Raw genomic sequence first — 9,555 nt, 5'->3', positions numbered from 1 at the left:
TTATTTGTAGTGAGGTGGATGGACCTAGAGTCTGTCATACAGAGTGAAGTAAGTCAGAAAGAGAAAAACAAATACCGTATGCTAACACGTATATATGGAATCTAAAAACCAAACCAAAACAAAATCGTCATGAAGACCATTACTGTCAGCTTTTATACAGTATATGCTTTAAAATGGACATAGGGTAACTACAGTTACCTCATTCAGTTCTTACACCCCTGTGAGATTGACATTTTCCCCCTACTCTACAGATGAGCTTAGCAAGCTTCAGTAACTTGCCTCGGGTTACCTAGTAAATAAGTCACTGAAGGGGGACTGGAACCAGGTTTGCCTGTGACTGCCAAAGCCCCGTGTAAGTGTGAACCCCAGCGCTACACAGTGAAACAAAGAGTCTTGTGGTTAGTTCTTAATAAAGTGTTCTGATTATACCAGTAAGACCACCTCACTGCAAAAAAAACAGAAGCCAAAAGAACAACTGTTAATGTCTTTAGGCAAAACTTAGTAAGGTAAGTCCCCTACACATACGAACGAGTTCCATTCCAACAGTGCGTTCGTATAGTCCAATTTGATCATAAGTCCAACAACATACTACCAGAGCAACACATTTTTAAAAAGAACTTTTAAAAATCACCTGAAAATTTAAAAATTTCATTAAATATGTAGTTTCAGCATACCTCTAAATAAGAATTACAATTCATGTTACTAGCAAAAATATTGATGATACATAAAGAGTTAAAAGTGCATTTCTCCCCAAAAATATTAGGTCACGGTACCATTATGAAGTCTTCAAAAGGAAAATTTTCTCACACACTGAATTCTATATTCCATATTTTTCTATTAGCTCTTTTGCTTTAGAAATACAGGCATTCATGGCATCTGCCTTCGATAATCCTAGAAAGATACAAACAGATTGACTCACTGACCAATGTTATTGGGAAATTAAGAAGGTTTGTTTCACTTATTTAAAAATTAACCACCTTGTTGAGGTTCCAAGCTTCCCACTTAGCCTTGCCTTTTAGATCTAACAGTCCTGGACACTCTGCCAAAAGGAGGACAGATATATTTTCAGGGTTACTTTTTACTCTATGCTTCTAGAAATACTGTTCAGTGAAACGTATTGTTATTTTTAAAATGACAACCCAGTACCAGTATTTACATCTCCAATTACAGAATTGTTTGTAGAGCCCGTAGGGTTCTTTTAGTTCCTCATCATCTGGCCTGGTTTTCAGCTTCCTCATGTCTTCGGCCGCCTTTTCAAAATCAGTCTAAAGCAAAAAGACACAGAGTGTGCATTTGCTAACTTTCGGCAGGTCCATCTGCTTTGGGGAAACTTAAAGAGGAGGAGGGAGCTTTCAAACAGAAATGAACTATTACTGCTCTGGTTCCACCAGAATTATCCCAACTTATTTTAATTCGTGGACACTTCCTCTGGTCCTTACCTGCTACATAGACAATGTACCCACGTATTAGATATGGAGAACTAAATAAAATTCTTAACACATTACTGACCACAGACGTATTAACACATCTTTTGTTACCCGAATGTTATTGACCAGAGACATTTCAATATTCATTTACATAACAAATCGCTGGCCACAGGCGTTAGTTTCTTCAAAAATCTCCTGGTCAACAATGAGTTAATATTTAAAATGTTTAATTTATCTATGTTTAAAAACTGAAGAAGACATGAATAAATGGAAAGATATTCCATGTGCATGGATAGGAAGAATTAATAGTAGTAAAATGTTCATCCTACCCAAAGTCATCTATCAATACAAATTCAAGTCAATTCTTATCAAAATTCCAATGGCATTTTTCACAGAAATAGAAAAAGCAATCCTAAAATGTGTATGGAACCATAAAAGCCAAAGCAATCTTGAGAAAGGAGAACAAAGCTGGAGGCATCATAATTCCTGATTTCAAACAATATTACAAGCTACAGTAAGCAAAACAGTATGGTATTGGCATAAAAACAGACACATAGATCAATGAAACAGAATCAAGAGCCCAGAAATAAACCCTTTGTAGTTTATGACAAAGGAGCCAAGAATATACAATGGGGAAAGGACAGTGTCTTCAATTAATGGTGCTGAGAAAACTGAAGAGAACATGCAAAAAAAAAGAAACTGGACCCCTTCTTACTTCATATACAAAAATCAACTCAAAATGAATTAAAGATTTGAACGTAAGACTTAAAACTGTAAAACAACTAGAAAAAGACAGAGAGTAAGCTCCTTGACATCAATCTTAACGATTTTTTTGGATTTGACACCAAGAGTAAAAGTAGCTAAAGCAAAAATAAACAAAAGGGACTACATCAAACAAAAAAGCTTCTGCATAGCAAAGGAAACCATCCACAAAATGAAAAGGCAACCTACTGAGTGGGACAAAATATTTGCAAATCATATGTCTAAGGGGCCTTTGAATATATATATATTCAAAATATATAAAGAACTCATATGACTCAAAAGCAAAAAAAAAAACAAAGCAAAAGAAAACAATCTGATTTAAAAATAGCCAGGAGATTTTTCCACAGAAGACATACAGGTGGCCTGAAAAGATGCTCCACATCATTAACCAACAGGGAAATGTAAATCAAAACAACAGTGAGATATCACCTCATACCTGTCAGAATGGCTATCATCTAAAAGACAAGAAATAACAAGTGTTGATGAGGGTGTGGAGAAAAGGAAACCCTATACGCTGTTGGTGGGACTGTAAATTGGTGCAGCCACTGTGGAAAGCAGTACGAAGTTTCCTCAAAGAATTTAAAAAAGAACTACCATACGATCCAGCAATCCCACTTCTGGGTATTTATCCAAAGGAAATGAAATCACTATCTCGAAAGAGATATCTGCACCCACTGTGTACACTGCAGCTGTATTTACAATAGCCAAGACATGGAAGCAACCTAAGTATCCATTGATGGATGAATGGATAAAGAATGTATTATATATATATATATATATAATATTCCATTATATAGATATAATGGAATATTAATCAACCATAAAAAAGGAGCTACCGACATTTGCAACAATATGGATGGACTTGGAGGACATTATGCTAAGTGCAATAAGTCAGATGCAGAAAGATAAATACTGTATGATCTCACTTATATGTGGAATCTAAAAATAAAAACAAACTAATAGAAACAGAGAGCAGATCGGTAGTTGCCAGAGGTGGGGGGAAGAATGGTTGAAGATGGTGAAAAGGTAAAAGAAAAACATGCGAAAAAATTATATCTGGAAATTCCAACGCAAAGTTTTTCTCATAAGTTAGAAGTATATAAATACAAGTTTCTATTAATTTTTTTGACGGCATTACCTTCACTTTCTTGATCACCCTCATGAGCACGTCCTCCTCTTCTTCCAAAATCTACACTTTGCTGTATGCAGTAGCTTTGCTGCCAGTGAATATCTTCGTCCAGGGCATTCATCTCCTAGTGCCTCTCTGCCCACATGCTTCAAGAGCAGTATTATTTATACCTATTGAGTGGACTAGCTAATTTCTGAGGGCAGTACTTCTGATTGCGCTGAGTTGCCTGTATAGATTCCTTTAAAAATTGAGACCAAAACTTCTAAGACTTATTTCAACTGATTTCCAGAAAAGAGAAGTTGTTCAGTCCACTTAGCTGATTAGTGAAAAGAAACTGACTTCCCGGAAATTCTGTATATAAATATACTGAATACTAAACCTGTCCTCCCCATTCATGACTTAACTCTGAAAACCCCGACCTGCCTAGTTCCCGGGCCGCTACGGCAGGCCCGGGGTTCTCAGCCCGGGGCTCGGCCAGCAGCCATCCCCTTCCCCTGGACTGTTCCACACAGGGATAAGGTGCTCCTAGCCGATTTATCCCTTTCTCCTTTTAACCTCTTAGTTTATATACAAAGGCTTTGCTGATTACTTTGAACAATGGAATTGTTCCATTCTTTTTTTTCTCCATTTTTTCCCATTCTTTTCTTTTTTCCATTCTTGTGTTATTTGTTTGAAATCAGGAGTAAGTGGGAATTGTCAGCAGCCTGGGTATCAAACAAGAGAGGCTCAAAGAAGCATTCTACCCCTACCCCCCCCCCACTTTCCTTCTCTGAAGCCAGAGCTCCCTTTTGATCCAAAGATCCAAAGACCTGGTAGAGAAAGTGGATAGATCACTGTAACAGCAGAATGCCTGTGACCTCAGCAGAGTTGCTGGGTAAAACTTCCATCAAGCTCCGAAGACAGGACAGTAGCACAACTAGAATAGCTGTATTGCGATGAACAAAAATCACTTGTAAGCCAGAGACCAGGGTCTCTACCCTAAATATCCTTGAAAATAGCCCAGCCACCTAATCAATCTTTATGGGGATCTGAGAAGCGTGGGTACATGTGACTAGGATGAAGCACAGACTCCCTGCCTCATCTTTCTGAGTTTTTTTTCCAGGAAATTGTCAGCTGCTTTATAGATAATATCATGGTTAAGAACACAAGCCATGGACCTAGACTGCCTTGGTTTGACTCTCAGCTTCAGCACTTAAGAGCTGTGTGGTCTTGGGCAGGTTACTTAACCTCTGTGTGTCTGTTTCATCTGAAATATGAGACAATATGCTACAATACCACCACCCACCCACTTGTAAAACTTATTTATGAGGATATAAGTTGACAACAACACATGCAAAATATTTTAAATAGTGCCTGGCACATAATGAGTGTTCAATAAAGTATAGCTGCTATAATTTTTATTATAAGCCTCTTTGAAAAAGAAAACTAGTTCTAGAAAAAAACTGCAAAAAGTACTTGCAGCGAAGCAAGATGTGGAAAATGCTTTTTACGATTTAACAAAGGATACAGCATTGTTAGTATACACTCAGCTTTTAGAAAAAAATGAATAGAAAAAGTATACTAAAATGTGTCAGTACTAATTGCCTCTGATTATTGGTAAGTTTCCTGTTTGTTTGTTTACTGTCTGTACTCTCTAAATTTTCTATAATGTGCACATATCATGTCTATAACAAGGACAAAGTTAAAATGCTACATTACTGCCCTCAGCTTCCTAAGGGCAAAGCAGGGCTAGGCTGTCCAGAGGTACAGGGATCCTCCCCTGCCGGGTTGGCAGGCATCTCGGGTGTTGTTTGCTGTCAAGACTCGTGCCACTTTCCAACGACAGCAACTCAGTTCCTTTTGGCAAGCTAAGCCTCGATTAGAATTCTAAGGCTTCTTAGAAACCATGCTAAGTCCCTGCCCTCCAGGAAGGAGTTTCTGGAAAATTGTGCTTCACGTTTTGAGGGTAGGGAAACATTTGGCGATCCCATGAATGTCTCGGACCCGCTCCACCCAAGAATGCAGCCCCTGACAGTTTCCCAGGCAATTTCAGCTGTGCCCTCCCTCCTCCCTCCCCAGGTAGAGAGAAGCCCATTCCAGAGCAGGGCCCAGGACCGCTCTTCCTCTGCAGCATGCCCTTCCCTGGCATCCCGACTTGATACACTCCTGCTGTACGTGGTAGTTCCAATGTACAGCTTCCCCAGTCCAACCATGACGAGCTGCCGTGGGAAAAACATCGGCCTTGCATCAGAATTCTGGATTTGAATCTAGCTTTGAGACACACTGCCATAGGACTCTGCACAAGCAATGAAGTTCCTCTGAGATTCAGCTTCAGCCAAAAGAAGGATAATGTCAACCTCAGCAGGGAAGTGTTAGGATTAAACAAGATTAATAACATAAATATTCTTGATTTCATTCTGTTAACTCTGCCCACCCAGAGCTCTTCACTTGTATCATACTATTCACCACGCGTTGAACACCCCGATGGGCCAGGCCTTGGCTGAGCAGGCAGGGATAAGCAGGGCAGCCGGCTCTCACAGATCTAGGCGTCTAGCGGGAGATGCGCAGGTCACAGTGACCATGGGGTACCTGCTCTAACAGAGGAGTAGTGGGTGCTCTGGGACCACAGAGGAAGGAGCGGCAGCAGGTGTGGAAGAAGCCTTCGCAGAGGAGACGGTGCTTAGCTGAGCCTGGGGGGTCAGCGCCTGGGGGATGGACAGAGGCAGGGAAGGGTTCCAGGCAGCCCCGGACAGCATTTATTAGGACTCAGCACAAAGTCTGCTGGAGACGTATTTATTGGTTCCCCCACGCAAGCATGCTAGAGGACAGGCAAAAACATTCATCCTGGTAGCAAGGGCCTTGGCAGGTGGTAGGAACCCATCTGAGCCCTGTACCTCCTTGTTGAAGGAATGCATGATAAGTGAGTGGATATTAGGAGGGCCTGAAAGTTACCATAGGTGAGAGCAACAGCTTTAGAGGTACAGCTGTTTACATTGGATTCCAAGCATTCTGGCCCAAAGGGAAAGTTTCATGTTCCCGCGCTGCTCTAGAGCTGGGCTCAATGCTTTTGGTGAGCAATTTCAGCCTCCGCTGAGCTGACTCTCCTGCAGCTGGGTCCGCAGCATCCCGGCTGAATGGGCGTGCACTTGATTTCCCCCGCAACTGTGCTCGAGGCTCTTCAAAACAACTGCCTTAAGGCCTCTCCTCAGACCTTCTCCTGTTCACGTTTTCAGGTTTCACAAGGCCCCCTGACCCCGCCCCTAATGTAGCAGTGACCCCCGTGTCACCACCGACACTCACATCGGGTGCATCCTGCCATGCATCCAATGCAGACATTTAAAACATTTTAAAGAATATTTAGTTTCGACAAAACGCTCATAATACAAAAAAAAAAAAAAGAGCAAAACTATATAAATAGCAAAATCGGTATGTGTATAAACACGCACATATACATGCACATGCGCACATAGACAGTTAATGTGGTTATCACTTGGGTGAAGGAATACCTGATGGTTTTACCTTATATTTGTTCTTTCCCGCAAATTTCCACACTGAACATTTTTTTCCCAAAGATCATAAAAACAGTATTTTTAGATCGTGGTTTTCCAGACTGCACTTGCCTGGGAGAGCCCCTGGACGCACCAAGGAGCAAGGGGCGCGGGTGAGACCGCAGGCGCCCACACCTTCTTCTCCAGGATGGGAAGAGCCGGAGAATCAGGGCCCGCTGGGTCCTCCCGGAGCAACTCGGCGCCCGCCCTCCCCCTCGGCCCATGCCTACTTTGCGTCTAACCAATCCCCGGCGTTCACAAGAGTTGCCATAGGCAGCTCGGCTCGCCATCAACAGCTGGCACCGCCGCTGGCTACCGGCAACCACGGGGCGGTCGCGATGGGGTGGGCGTGTCTCGGGGTCCCCGCGGACGGCTTGTAGGGGCGAGGACCCTGGACTGCCCGAAGCGCCGTGCCATCCGGCGGGCAGCACGCCGGCCCCACGCCCCACTCGAGCGCTTCCCCGCGGGGAGCACGCCTCTCCCCATCCCCCGCGGCCGGCGCACCCCCAGCTCACCTGCAGGGATACGGTGGCGCGACGCCCGGACGCCGCGCCACCCCAGGCGCTGGGTTCCCCCGACACCGCGCCCCGCCGCTCCTTAAAGGGCAGCGCGCCTCCGCTCGCCGGTTCCCATTGGCTGTGCTCCCGGGCCCGGCCGTCTCCCATTGGTCGCTGCCCTTGGTGGGCGGGGCTGGGCGGTGAGCGGCACCCGCGGCGCCTGGCTGGGCAAAGCTAAGGGACAGGAATTCAAATGAGTTCTACTCCGCCTCTGGCTCGCTGCCCTTTCTCAAGAGGTTGTTTGCAGGAAATCCAGAGGTCTGTCTCCCCAGGGCACGGACCTCACTTGGGATTTCTTTTGATATGTATCTCCGTCCTCTGCGTGATTCCTAAAAACCTGGAAGGCAGGCAGGTGTTTCTTCAGACCTCTCTGGTCTCCCCACCGGTCTCTACGCACAGCCCATCAAGAATGAAAAAGGCTGGTAGTTTGTCTCTGTTCTCCTCGTTAGGCCACTTAGATTGAACACCCCGAACTGATTTTCAATTAGGGTAAAATCACAGGACTCTTCAAGTTGACCCCATTCTCCAGGGGAACAAACCCAATGTCACTCCAAGACAGAATGGGGTTTTGATTCACATTTGATTAAATTTTCAAAGAACTGGAACTGCATTTTCTGGTCTTCCGAGGAGTACATTTCGGACTCTATATTTACATAGAAGCCTTAGTGGGGCAAAGTGACTGGGAGAAACGGCAAACTTAACTTTCAAGAAAGTTACTGATATGAAATGTCTAACAATGCAACAACGTATAGCGATTCGAGGCCCCGAAACACTAGCTTGTTTTTGCATAAAATTACATTTAAAAATTATTTGCTACTTTTTCATGTAAATCCCTTGGTTTTTTATTTTCTCCTCGAAAATATTTTCATGGTGAAATCAATGAGTTTCCAAATAAAGAACAAAAGCAAATTTTAGAAACATGTACTGGGGGGAATTCCCTGGCAGTCCAGTGGTTAGGACTCTGCACTTTCACTGCTGAGGGCCCCATTCGATCCCTGGTCGGGGAACTAAGATCTCACAAGCCTTGTGGCGTGGCCAAAAAAAAAAAAAAAAGAAAAGAAAAGAAAAGAAAGAAAGGAAGAGAAAGAAAAACGTACTGGGCAGTATTTTTTTTTTTTCTTTCTAATTTCCCGACTATGAGAAACACAAAGGCGCAAAGGAAACAGCAGCTTAAGAACAGCGAGCTCCCTGTCTGCTGGGGAGAGCCCTGTTTATCAGTGTGTCAGCAGGGAAATACTGCATTGAGGTCCAGTATCAGTGTGCATCTGCAGCCGAGATAATTTGGCATTATAGTCATTATAAGAAATCAGGAGAAGAGGAGAGAAAAGATATACCGTGCTCCATTTTATTCTCTAAGTCTAGAATGTTCTTTTAAGAACTCTTTTCAAAACATGTTCTTCTTGACTGCTGTGGCCTCTCCCATTGCGGAGCACAGGCTCTAGGCGCACGGGCTTCAGTAGTTGTGGTGCACGTGGGATCTTCCCAGACCAGGGACCGAACCTGTGTCCCCTGAATTGGCAGGCGGATTCCTTTTTTTTTTTTTAACATCTTTATTGGAGTATAATTGCTTTACAATGGTGTGTTAGTGTCTGCTGGTGGTCCAGTGGTAAAGAATCCGCCTTGGGGCTTCCCTGGTGGCGCAGTGGTTGAGTGTCCGCCTGCCGATGCAGGGGACGCCAGTTCGTGCCCCGGTCCGGGAAGATCCCACATGCCATGGAGCGGCTGGGCTGGTGAGCCACGGCAGCTGATCTCCCTGTGCTATGCGGCTGCTTCCCACTAGCTATCCACCCTACGTTTGGTAGTGTATATATGTCCATGCCACCCTCTCACTTCGTCCCAGCTTACCCTTTCCCCTCCCTGTGTTCTCAAGTCCATTCTCTACGTCTGTGTCTGTATTCCCGTCCTGCCCCTAGGTTCTTCAGAACCATTATTTATTTATTTTTAGATTCCATATATATGTGTTAACATACGGTATTTGTTTTTCTCCTTCTGACTTACTTCACTCTGTATGACAGACTCTAGGTCCATCCACCTCACCACAAATAACTCAATTTCATTTCTTTTTATGGCTGGGTAATATTCCATTGTATATATGTGCCATATCTTCTTTATCCATTCATCTGTCGATGGACACTTAGGTTGCTTCCATGTCC

The sequence above is a fragment of the Physeter macrocephalus genome, chromosome 11 (assembly GCF_002837175.3).
Source record: "Physeter macrocephalus isolate SW-GA chromosome 11, ASM283717v5, whole genome shotgun sequence".
Lineage (NCBI taxonomy): Eukaryota > Metazoa > Chordata > Mammalia > Artiodactyla > Physeteridae > Physeter > Physeter macrocephalus.
The sequence above is the reverse complement of the archived record's forward strand: the minus strand, read 5'-3'. Positions refer to the sequence as shown.